At 42.5% G+C, this 18,477-nt stretch overlaps 1 pseudogene; it reads left to right on the top strand.

Moving 5' to 3' along the window:
* The first annotated feature begins 12,137 nt into the window (after nucleotides 1–12,137).
* LOC144496149 (transmembrane protein 50B pseudogene) lies at nucleotides 12,138–12,674 on the top strand (annotated as a pseudogene).
* The last annotated feature ends 5,803 nt before the right edge of the window (nucleotides 12,675–18,477 follow it).

Raw genomic sequence — 18,477 nt, 5'->3', positions numbered from 1 at the left:
CAGGCCCTTCAGCCCTCCAAGCCCATGCCGCTCCCTGGTCCAAACTGGACCATTCTTTTGTATCCCTCCATTCCCACTCCGTTCATGTGGCTATCTAGATAAGTCTTAAACATTCCCAGTGTGTCCGCCTCCACCACCTTGCCTGGCAGTGCATTCCAGGCCCCCACCACCCTCTGTGTAAAATATGTCCTTCTGATATCTGTGTTAAACCTCCCCCCCTTCACCTTGAACCTATGACCCCTCGTGAACGTCACCACCGACCTGGGGAAAAGCTTCCCACCGTTCACCCTATCTATGCCTTTCATAATTTTATACACCTCTATTAAGTCTCCCCTCATCCTCCGTCTTTCCAGTGAGAACAACCCCAGTTTACCCAATCTCTCCTCATAACTAAGCCCCTGCATACCAGGCAACATCCTGGTAAACCTCCTCTGTACTCTTTCCAAAGCCTCCACGTCCTTCTGGTAGTGTGGCGACCAGAACTGGACGCAGTATTCCAAATGCGGCCGAACCAACGTTCTATACATCTGCAACATCAGACCCCAACTTTTATACTCTATGCCCCGTCCTATAAAGGCAAGCATGCCATATGCCTTCTTCACCACCTTCTCCACCTGTGACGTCACCTTCAAGGATCTGTAGACTTGCACACCCAGGTCCCTCTGCGTATCTACACCCTTTATGGTTCTGCCATTTATCGTATAGCTCCTCCCTACATTATTTCTACCACAATGTATCACTTCGTATTTATCAGGATTGAACTCCATCTGCCATTTCTTTGCCCAAATTTCCAGCCTATCTATATCCTTCTGTAGCCTCTGACAATGTTCCTCACTATCTGCAAGTCCTGCCAATTTTGTGTCGTCCGCAAACTTACTGATCACCCCAGTTACACCTTCTTCCAGATCGTTTATATAAATCACAAACAGTAGAGGTCCCAATACAGAGCCCTGCGGAACACCACTAGTCATAGGCCTCCAGCCGGAAAAAGAGCCTTCCACTACCACCCTCTGTCTTCTGTGACCAAGCCAGTTCTCCACCCATCTAGCCACCTCACCCTTTATCCCATGAGATCCAACGTTTTGCACCAGCCTACCATGAGGGACTTTGTCAAACGCTTTACTAAAGTCCATATAGATGACATCCACGGCCCTTCCCTCATCAACCATTCTAGTCACTTCTTCAAAAAACTCCACCAGGTTAGTGAGGCATGACCTCCCTCTCACAAAACCATGCTGACTATCGCTAATGAGTTTATTCCTTTCTAAATGCGCATACATCCTATCTCTAAGAATCTTCTCCAACAACTTCCCCACCACGGACGTCAAGCTCACCAGCCTATAATTACCCGGGTTATCCTTCCTACCCTTCTTAAATAACGGGACCACATTAGCTATCCTCCAATCCTCTGGGACTTCACCTGTGTCCAGTGACGAGACAAAGATTTGCGTCAGATTCCTTCTTGAAATTACACAACATTTTCTGTGGTAGTGAATTCCACAGATTCACCACTCTCTGGGTGAAGAAATTTCTCTTCACCTCAGTCCTCAGTCAGGCAAACTTGATGGGTCGGATAGCCTCTTTCTGCACTGTAGGGACACTCTGATTCTATGATCAGTCCCAGATGACTAAGAAGTACCATGAGAGCAAGACACAGAACAGTCTGTGTCCAGAGAACCATGTGCCTGTCATGAAGTCCTGTAAATGGTGCAATGAGTTTCAAGAAAAGCTATGTACTAGCATAGTCCACTCACTCATTGAATGAGACCTCACCGAAACAGCAAGCTGCATTGGGATGCCGGTTCAGTGCTAGCAGTTTGTTGTTTTTATTTGAATGAAGCCACTGTTGAATGTTGCTCGTTTCCCAAGTCTGCACAAACCAGAGGGCAGTGCAATCGCTCATTTTGAGGGCCAGTTGAATTTCTCCTCCATCCCTTATTTTCTCCTTCCGAGTTTTGTCAGAATCTCAGTGTCCCTCTCTGCTGCTGCCAAACCCTAGGACTCTTAAACAAATGTAGCCAACTGCAGGACCATCCCCAAGAAGTGCTCCGCAGTCAGCTAAAAAGAAGCATTCACCCACACCCATATCACTAGCGCACAGTCTAGTTATGTGTCTTTGACTTTTAAAATGGGAAGCAATAATAATTAAACATAGAGGGAAAGGAATGTGTATAAATTCAGGAGGCTAATTTCTACATGTGAGAATAATCAGTGCCACTGATTTATATTTTTCACAGAATAATGAACAGAGCTTTTGCATTCAATCCCCAAAGCACTGCTAAGAATCCCAGATTACCATATAATGAAAATGGAATTTAATATACTGTGGATCAGTGGCTCTGACAGCACATTGCACAATACAGCTATGAATGTCATTCTTCCATCAGCAAACACCAAGGATATTAACCGGTGATTTACCTCATTTATTCTTTGAAAGACTGTGTCCCGCATAAATTGGCTGTCAAATTTGCCTAAAACAACACTGACTACGTCTCAAAGCTATTTCATTGGCTGTGACGCAATTTGGAACATGTTGGAAATGCGAAAGGTACTATATGAGTGCAACTTCTTCCTTTCTTGCTTGATTCCCTGAAGGCAGTGGGAGATGTGCAGGTCTATAAATGATGATTTGTATCCAGCAGTCATTTTGCAGTCACTATCTGATATCACACTTCGGTTTGAATGACTCAAATTCAAATTCATAAAACTGATAAATCATAACGGGTAAAGAACACATGCCAGTCAATCATGCGAAAAGTTAGGAGTTTAGCATTCAATGAGTAACCACTAAGATAGGATGAACACAACAAATTCATTATAAATAGGAAGGAAAATGAACAAATTTAAATAAGGAGAAGTTCAACTAATAACAATGTTGAAGCTATTATTGAGCAATGTGGAGATGCTAGCGTTGGACTAGGGTGGGCACACTAAAGAGTCTCACAACACCAGGTTAAAGTCCAACTAACCAAATACACCTGTTGGACTTTAATCTGGTGTTGTGAGACTTCTTACTGTGAGCAATATTTTAGTTAGTAGTGTGAGACAGTGAGAAGATAAAGGAGTGATTCTGATAGGGAGAAGAGTATGAGGCAGTGAGAGGATAAAAGAGCTTTTAGGATCCAGCAGCAAAAGACTCAAAAGCTCATACGAAGGGAGAAAATGAATTTTGAGAGAAAACTTGCATGCAACATGAGAACAAACGGTAAGAGTTTCTATGGATATATAAATAGGAAACAGGTAGCTAAGGGAAATGTAGGACCTCTACTGAATGAGGTGGATGAATTGCTAAACAAAGAAATGGCGGATATGCTAAATAATCTTTTTGCCTCACTCTTCACTGGGGCTGTGAATATCCTTAAGTTATCAGACAAGCTGATTTCAAACAACATGATAGAACATATAAAAACCCCAATCACAAGGGATAGAGTGTTAGAGAAACTCAAGGGGTTAAAGGCAGACAAGTCGCCAGGATCCGATGAAGATTTTAATGGAAGTGATTGCAGAGATAGTGGATCCATTGGTTGAATTTTGTCATAATTCACTAAATTCTGGGAGAGTACCAGAAGATCAGAAAACAGCCCTTGATCAGAAAGGCAGAACTATAGGTCAGTTAGGTTAACATCTATTATTGGCAAGATACTGGAGTCAATAATCAAAGAGGAAATATTTAGGAAAACTGAACATAATCAAACCTAGTCAACATGGTTTTATGAAAGGTAAATCATGTTTGACAAATTTGTTCAAAATTTTTGAAGATGTAACAGGGAGAGTCGATGGAAGGGAACCTGTAGATGTAGTGTATTTAGATTTTCATAAGGCATTTGACAAGGTGCTGCATAAGAGACTGGTACATAAAGTAAAAGCCCATGGAATTGGAGGAAGTGAGTTAGCATGGATTGAAAACTGACTGTCACATAGAAAACAGAAAGTTTGAATAAATGGGTCATTTTCAGAGTGGAAAGATGTAATTAGTGGATTACCGCAGGGATCAGTTCTTGGCCCGCAATTATTCACTATTTACATTAATGATCTGGAGAAAGGAACAGAATGTAAGTTTTCTAAATTTGCCAATGATATAAAGATAGGTGAAAAGATATATTGTGATGAGGATATTGTGATTCTGCAATGGGATATAGATAGATTGGGTGACTGGGTAAAAACCTGGCAAATGGAGCTTAATGTGGGGAAGTGGTAGAAGGAATCAAAAGGCAGATTATTATCTAAATGGAGAGAGACTGCAGGTGAGTGAAGTGCAGAGGGATCTAGGTGTCCTCGTTTATAAATCACAAAACGCTAGCAAGCAGCTCCAACAAGTAGTTAAGAATTCAAATTACATTTTGCTTTTATTGCGAAGGAATTGAAGTTTAACAATAGGGAGGTTTTGTTGCAATTGTACAGGGTGTTGGTGAGGCCTCACCTGGAATACTGCATACTCTGAATACTCCCTTTATCTTAAAAAGGATATAGTAACAGTGGAGGCAGTCCAAAGGAGATTCACCAGGCTAATTCCTAAGTGAACGGGTTGTCCTATCAAGAGAGACTAAATAGTCTGGGTCTGTATTCCTTGGAGTTTAGAAGAGCAAGGCGTGACCTTATTCAAACATACAAGATCCTGAAGGGATTTGATGGGTAGATGGTGGGATGTTTTCACTAGTGGAAGAGTCTTGAACAAGGGGACATAGCTGTGAGACAAAGAGTCGGTCATTTAAAACTGAGATGCATAGAAATTTCTTTTCGCATAGGTTGGTGAATCTCTGGAATTCTCTGCCCCAAAGGGTGGTGGAGGCTGCATCATTAGAAGTATTTAAAGCGGAGGTGGATAAATATTTGATGAATCAAGGAATAGATGGCTATGGGGAAATGGCACAGAAAAGGAGTTAAAGCCAGCCTAGTTCAGCCATGATTGTATTGAATGGCGGAACAGGCTTGAAGGGCCTGGTGGCCTACTCCTGCTTCTTTTCTTGTTTTCGTGTGTGTGTGTGTCAGTCTGAGAGGGAGCAGTGTAGGACAGTGAGAGGATGAAAGAGTGATTCTGAGAGAGAGCAGTATGAGCATGATGAGAGGATAGAGTGAGTCTGATTGGGAGCAGTTGGAGACCCCAGTATTTGTGACTGTTGGGAGTGATAATACCCTGCAGGAATGTAGCTCAAACCATAGCACCAATTGGAAATGCAGTATACAGGAGAGCAGAAATGCAGCTGTTATAGAGATGCCATAGATAGGGACACATCTGTAACTGTCACGCATGGTATGTTGCCTCCCTGGTGCCAGTATAAAAGACATCATGGAAAGGGTGCAAAATATTCCGCAGGGGACAGGAGTTGCAGAAGTAATGATACACATTAATACCAATGACATAGAGAGGGCAGGAATTGTGGTCTTTAGAAACATAGAAACTAGAAGCAGGAGTTGGCCATTCAGCCCTTCGAGCCTGCTCTGCTATTCATTTCGATTATGGCTGATCATCCAATTCAATATCCTGATCCCACCTTCATCCCCATCCCTTGATCCCTTTAGCCCCAAGAGCTATATCTAATTTCTTCTTGAAATCAGACAACATTTTGGTCTCAACTACGTTCTGTGGTCGTAAATTCCACACATTCATCACCCTCTGGGTGAAGAAATTTCTTCTAACCTCAGTTCTAAAAGGTTTATCCCTTATCTTCAAACTATGACCCCTAGTTCTAGACTTCCCCACCATTGAGAACATTCTTCCTGAATCTACCCTGTCTAACCCTGTTAGAATTTTATAAATTTCGATGAGATCCCTTATTTCTCTTCTAAACTCCAGTAATCCTAACCGACATAGTCTCACCTCATATGACAGACCTGCCATCCCAGGAATCAGCCTGGTAAACCTTCGCTGTACTCCCTCTATAGCAAGAACATCCTTCCTCAGATAAAGATACCAAAACTACACACAATTCTCCAGGTGCCCTATACAATTGCAGTAATGCATCCTTATCCCCATACTCAAATCCTCTCACTATGAAGGCCAATATGCCATTTGCCTTCTTTACTGCCTGCTGTACGTGCGTGTTTACTTTCAGCAATTGATGCACGAGGACACCAAGGTCTCGCTGAGTATCCACATCCTCTCAATTTATATCCATTCAAGTAACAATCCGTCTTCCTATTATTGCTACCAAAATGGATAACCTCACATTTATCCACATTATACTGCATCTGCCATGCATATGCCCATGCACTCAGCCTGTCCAAACCATGCTGAAGCTTCTCTGCATCCTCCTCACAGCTCACTCTCCCACCCAACTTTGTATCATATGCAAATTTGGAGGTAATACATCAGTTCCCTCTTCCAAATCATTAATATATAATGTGAACAGCTGGGGTCCCTGCAGAACCCCACTAGTCACTGACAATCAGAAAAAGATCCATTTATGCCAACTTTTTGCTTCTTATCTGCTAACCAGCTTTCTATCCATCTCAAGACATTACCTGCAATTCTATGTTCTTTAACTTTACATAGTAGTCTATTATGTTAGATCTTGTTGAAAGCCTTCTGAAAGTCTAAATAAAACACATCCACTGGTTCTCCTTGGTCAACTCTACTAGTTACATCCTCAAAGAATTCCAATAGATTTGTCAAACATGAGTTCCCTTCTGTAAATTTATGCTGACTTTGTCTGATTATACCACTGCCTTCCAAATGATGAGTTATGAAATCTTTGATAATGGACTTGAGCAACTTCCCCAGTACTGACATTAGGCTCACTGGTCTATAGTTCTCTATTTTCTCTTTACTTCCCCTTTTGAATAGTGGGCTTACATTAATTACCTTCCAATCTGTAGGAACCAATCCAGAGTCCAAAGAATTTTGGAAAATAACCACCAGTGGACCTACTATTTCCAGGGCCGCTTCTTTAAGTACTTTGGGATGAAGGTTATCAGAACCTGGAGATTTATCCACCTTCAATCCCATCAATTTCCCCAAAATCATTTCTCTACTAATGCTGATTTCCTTCAGCTCCTCACTAAAACGTGTTTCTCTCAGAACTTCTGATATATTATTCATGTCATCCTTTGTGAAGACTGAAGCAAAGTACAAATTTAATTCCTTGGCCATTTCTTTATTCCCTGTTATGAATTCTCCTGTTTCTCACTGTAAGGGGCCTACATCAGTTTTTGTCAATCTTGTTTCTCTTTACATACCTATAGAAACTTTTACAGTCAGTTTTTATGTTCCCTGCTAGCTTACTTTCAAACTGTATTTTCCTTTCTTAATCAATCCCTTGGTCCTCCTTTGCTAAACTTTAAACTGCTCCCAATCCTCAGGCCTATTGCTTTTTCTTGCCAATTTCTATGCTTCTTCCTTGAATCTGATACTATCTCTAATTTCCCTTGTAAGCCATGGTTTGTCCACAATTCCCTTACCACTCTAGCGCCAAACAGGAGTAAACAACTTCTGGAGTTCACCTATTCGTTCTTTAAATGCCTGCCATTGCCCTTCCTTTCAGTAATGTTTCCCAGTCCATCATGACTAATTCATCCCTCAGACTATCATAGTTACTTTTACTGAGATTCAATAAGGTCAGGTTTCAGGAGCTGGGGATGAAGTTAAAAAGTAGTAGCTCAAGGGTAGTAATCTGTGTATTACTCGGTGCCATATGCTCGGCAAAGTAGAAGTAGGAAGATAGAGAGGGTCAATGCATGGTGTGAAGAAGCATTATGCCACAGGGAAGTTTTGAGATTCTTGAGGCATGGGACCAATTCAGGAACAGAAATCACTCATACAAAAGGGGTGGGTTGTACTTCAGCAGAACTGGATCAATATCCTCATGGGGAGGTTCACTTGTGTGGCTGGGGAGGATTTCATCTAAATTGGCAGGGGGATGGGCACAATGGGATTGAAGTAGAAAAAAAGAAAAAGGTGCATGAAATGAGTGCATTGGACAGTACTCAAGAAGGAAGTAATATCATTATTAGATAGGAGCAGACAGAAGACAATGGGGAATGAAGTGACAGAATTACAATTCATGTACAGAAATGCACAAAGTGTATTCTGTTCTTGAATGGAACTCAATTAAATAGGGCAGTGATGAGTTGGCACAATTAACCACAGAAACCAGCTCTCCAGCTCCACATCTTCATTCATAACCCTGGTAGGAATGCATGCGAGTAAGTACAGTGAGAACAATTTGCTGTAGAGTAACCGTCCAAACCAATGCTGCCCTCGCATGTCTGGTACTAATCTAACTGTGTCCCATTGAAAAACAGATTCCTGGTTCAGGATTTTGCTGTTTCTGAGGTTTGGCTGGAATTTAACCCCCACAAATAGTGGGACTTTACTGTGGCAGCACATTTACTCAGGAAAACAGAAAGAATGGAGAGAGCACAGTGGCAGGAAAAGGCTGCATCGGCACAAAGAATGTCCATTCTGTAAGAGCACCATTCTGTAAGAGGAGGGGACATTTTATATCTGTGTGCTGCAGCAAAATCCTCCTAACACAGGCATTTCAGGAGCAACTAATTAAAGCATGAAGCGTTCAGAAAACTGAAGATGAAAAAGATAATGAAGTTCCATTTTTGGGAGAAATTGCAGCATCTAACTGTACTACAGACGGGCAGACATTGTGTTCAATGGACATAAAACAAACTTGAAATTAGACATTGGAGCAGGAGTTTCAGGCACAGACCAATGGCTAAAGCAAGACTTCCTCCAGCCTACTGACCATAGACTCCATCGTCCAGGAATCATTTAAAAGAATTTCAAAGGACAGTTGACTGATGAACCTCAGTACAAAGGAAGAGGAATCACAAAAACTTTTTTGTGATCAAAAAACAAGAGCGTCCACTGTTAAGTTGGAAAGCTTGCACAGATCTACAACTCATCTATAAAATAGATTATTGGCTTACATTCAAGTTTTCAAAAGGAAGTGTAAATGAAAATAACAGAAGGGTTTTCTTTATTTTTTTAATCTCCTCTATATATGGGGAAAGTGCCAGAGGATTGGAGAGTGGCAAATACCACACAAGTACCAGGCCATGACCATCTCCAACAAAAGAGAATCTAACCATCCACCTTGACGTTCAGTGGCATTACCATCACTGAATCACCCACTAACAACATCTTAGAACATAGAACATAGAACATAGAAAGCCACAGCACAAACAGGCCCTTCGGCCCACAAGTTGCGCCGATCACATCCCCACCTCTAGGCCTATCTATAGCCCTCAATCCCATTAAATCCCATGTACTCATCCAGAAGTCTCTTAAAAGACCCCAACGAGTTTGCCTCCACCACCACCGACGTCAGCCGATTCCACTCACCCACCACCCTCTGAGTGAAAAACTTACCCCTGACATCCCCCCTGTACCTACCCCCCAGCACCTTAAACCTGTGTCCTCTCGTAGCAACCATTTCAGCCCTTGGAAATAGCCTCTGAGAGTCCACCCTATCCAGACCCCTCAACATCTTGTAAACCTCTATCAGGTCACCTCTCATCCTTCGTCTCTCCAGGGAGAAGAGACCAAGCTCCCTCAACCTATCCTCATAAGGCATGCCCCCCAATCCAGGCAACATCCTTGTAAATCTCCTCTGCACCCTTTCAATGGCTTCAACATCTTTCCTGTAATGAGGTGACCAGAACTGCGCGCAGTACTCCAAGTGGGGTCTAACCAGGGTCCTATAAAGCTGCAGCATTATCTCCCGACTCCTAAACTCAATCCCTCGATTAGGGGCTACCATTGACCAAAAATGAACTGGGCTAGCCATATAAATACTTTGGCTACAGGAGCAGGTCAGAAGCTGGGAATTCTGTGCAAAGAAACTCACCTCCTGACTCCCCAAAGTCTGTCCATCATTTACAAAACACAAATCAGGAGTATTATGGAATACTCTCCACTTCCCTGGATGAGTGCATCTCCAACAGCACTTAAAAAGCTTAACAAAATCGAGGACAAAACAGCCCATTTGATTGGCACCCCATCCATCAACTTCAACATTTACTCCCTTCACCACTGACCCACAGTGTTAGGAGTGTGTCCCATCTACAAAATGCATTGTAGCAACTCAGAAAAGCTCCATCTAAACTCACAACCACAACTATCTAGAAGGATAAGAACAACAGATGCATGGGAAAATCACCAGCTGCAAATTCACTCCAAGTTATACCCATCCTGACTTGGAAGTATATCACTGTTCCTTCACTGTTGCTGGATCAAAATCCTGGAACCCCCTCCATTACAGCACTGTGGGTGTACCAAAACACATCGACTGTAGCAGTTTAAGAACAGTAAGAGTTTTAACAACACCAGGTTAAAATCCAACAGGTTTATTTGGTAGCAAATGCCATAAATGCCAGTTTAAGAAGGCAGCTTACCACCATCCTTGCGAGGGCAATTAAGAATGGGAATAAATGCTGGCCCAGCCAGCAATGCCCACATCCCATGAATAAAAAACAAATTGCCTATAATGGGGCATTCATAGTGTTGGAGCTAAAAAGATGTTCAGACACAGCATTCACGAGTGATGGATCCTTTATTGCCTTCTTATCGATAAGGAGAGAACTGAAGAATTCCTAAAGCTTCTTCAGTCTGCTCTGCTCAATTGTGTACAGTCAACCTTTTTTATAGGGCAAATCTTACAACTTCTAGGAAAGAGAATTGTTTCTAGTCATGCACACTGCTAAATTATTTATATATGATACAAAGAGGTAGACCTGAAACAATAGCTGTTTAATCGCGTTCCATCGATAATGTCATAATCTTTAGTGATAGATGGATGGAATGTCCATTCAGACAATGGTCACTTAATCATGCCTTAATTACAGTTTTGGTACTGTTAGCAATGACACTCAGCTATGTCCTATTGATAGATATAGTAAAACATCCACCTTTTGTCTGTGCTGTCAATTTCATGTATATGCAGCCAGTCTATAGTGAGGGTGCTGTTAATTTTCCTGGCCCCCTGGCCGACCCCCAGCTGAGTTCTCCCACTATAGGCCAGCTGAATAGGTAGATAGAATTTAATACAGAGTGGTGTGAGATGATTAATTTTGGCAGAAGGAATATAGAGATAATATAGACTTAACTCCCAATTCTAAAGAGTGTGGATAAACAGAGGGACTTAGGGGTGCATATGTATTTCTCTTTGAAGGTGACAGGACATGTTAAGAGTATGCTTCGCAAAGAGTATGGGATTGTGGGCTTCATTCATAGAGACATCAAAGACAAAAACAGGGAAGTTAAAGCTCTAGATAGGCCACAACTGTGTCTAGTTCTGGTCACCACACTTTCAGAACTATGTGAATGTACTTGAGAGCATGCAGAACAGAGTTACCAGAATGATACCAAGGACTGGGGGATGGGTTTACTTACAACGAGAATTGAAAAGGCTGGAGTGGTTCTCTTTGAAGCAAAAGAGATTGAGGGGAGATTTGATAAGGGTGAACAAAATGACGACAGGCTTGGATAAGGTGACAAGGAAAAACTCTTCACATTAGCTGATGGTACGAGGACTAAACGCAGATTTAAGATTTTGGATAATAGATATCAGGGGACTGTGAAAAAGAACTTTTTATGCAGTGAATGGTAATGACCTGGAAGGAAGTCATTGCCCACAAGGGTAAAGAAGGCATAGACAATCAATGAATTCAGAAGGCAGTTGGATGGGTGCTTGAATGAAATAAACTTGGTATATGCCACGGGCACAATGTCCTAATTATATTAGGGGTCGCGAGTTTTAAACAAAAAGGAAAAAGATGTGGTTTACATAAGTAGATTCAAAATAACAACAGATTTATTGTAGGAGCGATTTCCTGTACAGAGTACAAGATGATACCAAACGTGAGCCTAATGACTCAGTGAGGGCGTTGCTAATTTTCCTGGCCCCCTGGCCGACCCCCAGCTGAGCTCAGTTCTCCACTCCCACAATAGGCCAGCCGAATAGGGAGATGGAATTTAATACAGAGCGGTGTGGGGGGGCGGGGCAGGGGTTGGGACGGACAGGACAGGACAGAACAGTACCGGGCCGAGGCGATCTGAGCCGGGCCGGCCTGTGAGGGGGAGCTAGATTGAGGAAGCCAAACCCAGTGAAAAGCAAACTGAATCTGAAGGTCAAAGATTACATTGAGGTCCAGTGAAGGAGCACAATCCCATCGGCAGCTTTAGAATGGCAGGATTCCTGGACAATTTCCGCTGGCCAGAATTTGAATATATTGACTGGGGAGAAAGCAGAAATACTGTTGCTTCGATAGTTGCCGGGCTGTTGTTCTTTACCGTTTGGTGGATAATTATAGACGCTGCAGTGGTTTACTCAAAAAATGGAGAAATGAATCCTGCTTTTCACACATGTGGAGTCTTGTCAACCATAGCTTTTTTCATGATAAATGCTGTGTCTAATGGACAGGTTCGAGGGGATGGATACAGTGATGGCTGCCTGGGAAGAACAGGTGCATGAATCTGGCTTTTTATTGGCTTCATGCTAATGTTTGGATCTCTCATAGCTTCCATGTGGATCTTACTTGGGGTGTATGTTGTACCTAAGACCAATGTGTATCCAGGCCTGGCTGTGTTCTTTCAGAATGCATTAATATTTTTAGCAGCCTGATCTATAAGTTTGGAACAGAGGATCTTTGGGCATAAACTCTGCCCGTCTCAGCACTGACTCAGGACATTCTGCACACGAACGATAACTGCAAATGCACACTGCTTTGTATTGTTGGCCAAATATTAATTCAAGTTGGTTTTAAATAAGATGTATTAAAGATAATTTCCAAAAACTCATCTTTTTATTTTATGAACATTTAATATTTTGTATTCTGATACTGCTTTGTGAATAATAGTTATATTGAGTCATATAAACAGAAGATGATGCACTGTTTGAGCTAATGCTGTCCTATGACCCCTACTCTGTTAAATTAATTGGAAAAATATGGATAATATATCAAATGCATGTTGCTACTATTATTGTTGCTACAATTATTGTTGCTTTGTATTTTTTTTAAATCATTCTATGCTCCCCCCTAAAGCGTTTTAAACTTGTAAACCTTTGTGCTTAATATTTGTAGGGTTTTGTTGTTCTGTTTAACTTTTAAACACACTTATCTCACAGTCCAAAGATCAGAGTGCAGAAAGAGGCCATTTGGCCTATCGCGTCTGCACCGACCACAATCCCATCCAGGCCCCACCCCCGTATCCCCACATATTTACCCGCTAATCCCTCTAACCTAAGCATCTCAGGACACTAAGGGGCAATTTTAGCATGGTCAATCAACCTAATCCGCACATCTTTGGACTGTGGGAGGAAACCGGAGCACCCGGAGGAAACCCACACAGACACGAGGAGAATATGCAAACTCCACACAGACAGTGACCCAAGCCGGGAATCGAATACAGGTCCCTGGAGCTTTGAAGCAGCAGTGCTAACCACTGTGCTACCGTGCCGCCCAGTGTGTGAGTTAGGTGGATTGGCCATGCTAAATTGTCCCTTAGTGTCAGGGGGATTAGCAGGGTAAATGCATGGGGTTATGGGGATAGGGCCTGGGTGGGATTGTGGTCGGTGCAGACTCGATGGGCCGAATGACCTCCTTCTACACTGTAGGATTCTATGATTCTATGACATCACCATCAAATCATGTGGCCAGCTCTTAAAGCAATCATGCACCCACTTAAATATATAACAATGGGGATCAATTGGGGGTTATGGGACTGACTAAAATGCTCCCCAGGGAGTCAGCATGCACTCAGTGACTAAATGGCCTCTTTCGGTGCTGTAAATTGCCCTATGACTGTACATTATAAATAGAAGACTGGAACTAAAATGTGGAGCTTTATATTTGAAAGAAGTATGGCAAGGTATGACTTCCACCTTTCATGTTATCCTGTCCTGTCTCCAATCTGAGAGGAATAGGTCATTAGGACATTTGGGATGGCTATCCATGCTTGTGCCAAAGTGACTAATATGTCCATCCTGTTGAAGAGGTACAGAGTGACGCTATGTGTGGAGGTTGGGTGGGGGAGGGAATGGTGTGTGAGGCCTGAATTGGGCTGAAAAAGGACAAATAATCTGAAAACCTTTCACCCGATCTGCAAGACAGCTCTTTTGTGTTAAATAACCAGAGGTGTCCAATGGACAGAATCACAGCATAATTTCAAGGAGCACGGGATTATAAATTACTCAGTGTTTTGGACTGTAAAGGAAAAGAGATTTGAAAGGCCCTGTAATCCCTTGGAATTTGGGCTGCTGTGCTAGCATAACGCTGTCAGTATGTGCACTTGATGCCCAGTTTAAGTTTATAAACAGAGTTTCTGCCAAGCCTCTTACAAAGTTACAGAGGCAGAAGTCCTGAAGAAATTTAAAACCATATTTATTTATATATGAAATTGTAATGCCAGGGAAACAAATAGTTTTACTGACCTATGTGGCAGGGAATCTACTTTTTAGATATCTCATTATCCCTAAGGAGATCTCTCAAATCTGCTCCAAATTCTTTCTATGGAGTTATGCAGCCCTTCCTCAGTTCCACTCGAGACACCCCCCCCACGGAGTACCACCTCTGACTCAATGGGGGAAAGGCCATGGAGACGTACTGTGCTACAAGGATTTTGTGTTTAGTATGCATTTATCAAACCCAGAAACCACAAACCAGACCTCACAAACGGAAGTTTTATTACACATGCAAACAATATTAAAGAAAAAAACAAAGAAAAACAGCAACCCCACTGAGCATTCTTATGACCTTGAGCTTTCAATTTATAAGCAGCTACAAATGTGCTATGAATTGACATCAGCCTAGCAGGATTAGTGAGCAGAGATCTTAAAGGGACAGGAGAGATTAAAACTAAATCACAAACATATCCCTGCCTACCTGTCAGCAATAACACCAATGATAATGATGTTAACAAGAACATCAACAGGCATTCGTAGAGTGGGAGTGAAATTCATTCGCTCACTGCCACATTTAGTGACATTAAGCCGGCCTGCCTGCAGAGTTACATAGAAACTAGAGGCAGGAGGAGATCATTCGGCCCTTTGTGTCTGCTACACCATTCATTTTGATCATGGCTGATCATCAAATTCAATATTCTTGTCGCCCCTATCCCTCCATATCCCTTGATCCCTTTAACCCCAAGAGCTATATCTAATTTTTTCTTGAAATCACACAATATTTTGGCTTCAACTACATTTTGTGGTAGTGAATTCCACACACTCACCACTCTCTGGGTGAAGAAATTTTCACTCACCTCATTTCTTAAAGGTTTACCTCTTATCCTCAAATCACAACCCCTAGTCCTGGACTCCCCCACTATTGAGAACATTCTTTCTGAATCTACCCTGTCTAACTCTGTTAGAATTTTATAAGTTTCTCTGAGATTCCCTCTCACTCTTCTAAACTCCAGTGAGTATAATCCTAACCAATTTAGTCTCTCCTCATATGACAGACCTGCCATTCCAGGAATCAGTCTGGTAAATCTTTGCTGTTCCCCCTCTATGGCAAGGAAATCTTTCCTCAGATAAGGGCACCAAAGCTGCACACAATACTCCAGGTATGGCCTAACCAACACCCAGTACAATTACAGTAAAACAACCCTTTTCCTATACTCAAATCCTCACGATATAGTTGTCTTCTTTTCTGTTTTTTTTATTAGTGTAACAAGTAGGCTTACATTAACACTGCAATGATGTTACTGTGAAAATCCCCTATTCTCCACACTCACCTGTTTGGGTACACTGAGGGAGAATTTTTTTTTCAGCATGGCCAATGCACCTAACCAGAACATCTTTTTGGACAGTGGGAGGAAACTGGAGTCCTGGAGGAAAGTCATGCAGATTCTGCACGGACAGAAGTGAACAGCATTTAGGTAAGCATGGGGCTAATGGGTGTCATCTTGCCTTGCACTGTAGGGGAGACTGGAGGAGGTTGGTTGAGGGAGGAGGCCTCATAAAGGGCCATCCTCGAAATGCTCAAGATCCCCACTGATGTTGCCATATTATACACAAAAAAAATTAACCAGACGTCTTTGGGGTCTTGCCATATCTCTCTCAGTGCTGAGTCAGCTTGTGAAGGAGAGGAAAGAGGGGTTTTGCTCATGTTCATTTTTATTTAATTATTTAAAAGCCGGGAATCGAACCTGGGTCCCTGGCGCTGTGAGGCAGTGGCACTAACCACTGTGCCCAGGGATGCTGCCCTCCATTTCCCACGGCCCCTGTGGAGTGAGGCAGCAGGAGTGGGGCACGCACTTCGGTCCATATCCTGCATGTGCTTGAAGTCACAGGATGTGTGTGATCATGACGTCACTGATATCCATGGGGCGGTGCCATGCCAGCATACCAAATTGATCAACAAATGCACAGGCAACACCTTTCCTTATTCACCCCTAAAACAACAGCATTTGGAAGCCAGTGGACCCTGTTCTGCGTCTATTCAAAGGACAACTCAACAAGTACAGCTGTATTAATTTACTTGTGCTCAGATAAAGTTTGTGGAAAAGTGGTGAAGGAGTCTGGAGGTTTTTGCTGACTGTAGCTTAGGAGAAAATTACATTCCATTGTATAGGTATTTGGGATAGTAGTTGCAGTACCTCTTGCAACCTGAAGCCTATTAGGGAGTTCCTACATAAGCTGACCTATTATTCTTGTGAATCATCTGATCAGTGGCTCGAAAGGAGATATTCATTATTCTCATTGGTTATGGTGAAACAACATATATTTATATCGCATCATGTTCATCCGCATTTCCTTTTTTATCATATGTTGGATTGAGTTAAGTTGCAGGTTTGTCTTATTTTATCTCTGATCATTATTGTCTCATCTGGCTAAAGATCTTAAAATCAGCTCTGCTGCACAGTAGATTCCGAGAAGAAAATTGGCCCCACAGTTTCTCCGGGTTGTGATCCTAACACATATGCCAGACTGCATCTTCCAGTGTACTCTGATGTGACCCCATCAAAGTAGGCAGAATCAGGTGAACAGCATTTAGGTAAGCATGGGGCTAGTGGGTGTCATCTTGCCTTGCACTGTAGGGGAGACTGGGGGATGTTGGTTGAGGGAGGAGGCCTCATAAAGAGCCTTCCTCGAAATGCTCAAGATCATCACTGATGTTGCCATATTATACACAAAAAAAAATTAACCAGACGTCTTTGGGGTCTTGCCATATCTCTCTCAGTGCTGAGTCAGCTTGTGAAGGAGAAGAAAGAGGGGTTTTGCTCATGTTCATTTTAATTTAATTATTTAAAAAAATGATCGGAATCACAAAACCAAGTAATTATTTCTACTGGTATTTCATTGAACAATGGCTGCTGCAGTAAGATAAGTTGTAGAGTTGAGTGGCACGGTGGCTCAGTGATTAGCACTGCTGCCTCACAGCGCCAGGGAACCGGGTTCAATTCCCAGCTTGGGTCACTGACTCTATGGAGTTTGCACATTCTCCCCGTGTCTGCATGAGTTTCCTCCGGGTGCTCCGGTTTCTTCCCAATGTCCAAAGGTGTGGGGGTTAGGTGGATTGGCCATGCAAAATTGTCCCTTAGTGTCAGGGGGACTAGCTAGGGTAAATGGATGGGGTTGTGGCCTGGGTGAGATTGTGGTCGGTGCAGACTAGATAGGCCAAATGACCTCCTTCTGCACTGTAGGATTCTATGATTCTAGGAAGGATGGGGTGTCTGCGACAACAGCTACCTAGACTATTTCCATGGGTGTTGGAAGAGTTTCCTTTCAGGGACCTTTTCTCTTCTGTCTCCCATGGGAATAATTGGAGCTTGCGACCAGTTCCTACATAAAATGACACTCAGGTCCCAATATGTGCCTTGGGATGATGATTCCAATATTGAAAGTGGCCGATCAGACAGGTTGTTTGGTCACCTGGTGTCAGGCTCCTTTATAAAGGGAGCTAGCCGCATCATTAGTGTCAACTTAGTGGAAAGGTTACTGACTTAATTTTGAAATTATTTTGGTTTTGTTAGACCAGGCAAAATAAATGAGCGTCAACCCCAATGTGGTGGTATTACACTGGCAAAGCAGGATTTTTTTTGGCTTGTGTATCTATTGAATTGTCTTGGCAGGTGTGGTGGTATGGCCCTTTTAAGGGGGTGATCCCTGAGGGCCACATGATTGGGATTGTGGAGAGACAGGCGGGAAATCGGGTACAAGGGCACGGTCCTGGGTTGGGGAGGAACTGCAGTCGTAGTCAGGGAGCAGAAGAGAGTGGATGCGTGTTGCAGTTCTGTAGATCATTGCTCGTACATATATATATAAATATTGTTGACAATAAATCCTTCATAACTTGAAGCCACAACAAGTTGCCTTCGAAGTTATTACAGTCGGAATGTGGTTACCTAATTGCCTGTGGTGGTTTGTTTAACAATAGGTGGAGTTTGTAATAACTCACATTTGCATATGTGTTCATTTGCATATGTGTTCTTTTGCACTGAAATTGTTGATTTTATGCATTTTCTCCACAAACCAAAGTCAGGATATGACTAATTGAGAAAATTGAACTCTTAAACCCCATGAA

Source organism: Mustelus asterias, chromosome 1 (genome assembly GCF_964213995.1).
Source record: "Mustelus asterias chromosome 1, sMusAst1.hap1.1, whole genome shotgun sequence".
Classification (NCBI taxonomy): Eukaryota; Metazoa; Chordata; class Chondrichthyes; order Carcharhiniformes; family Triakidae; genus Mustelus; species Mustelus asterias.
The sequence above is the reverse complement of the archived record's forward strand: the minus strand, read 5'-3'. Positions and strand labels throughout refer to the sequence as shown.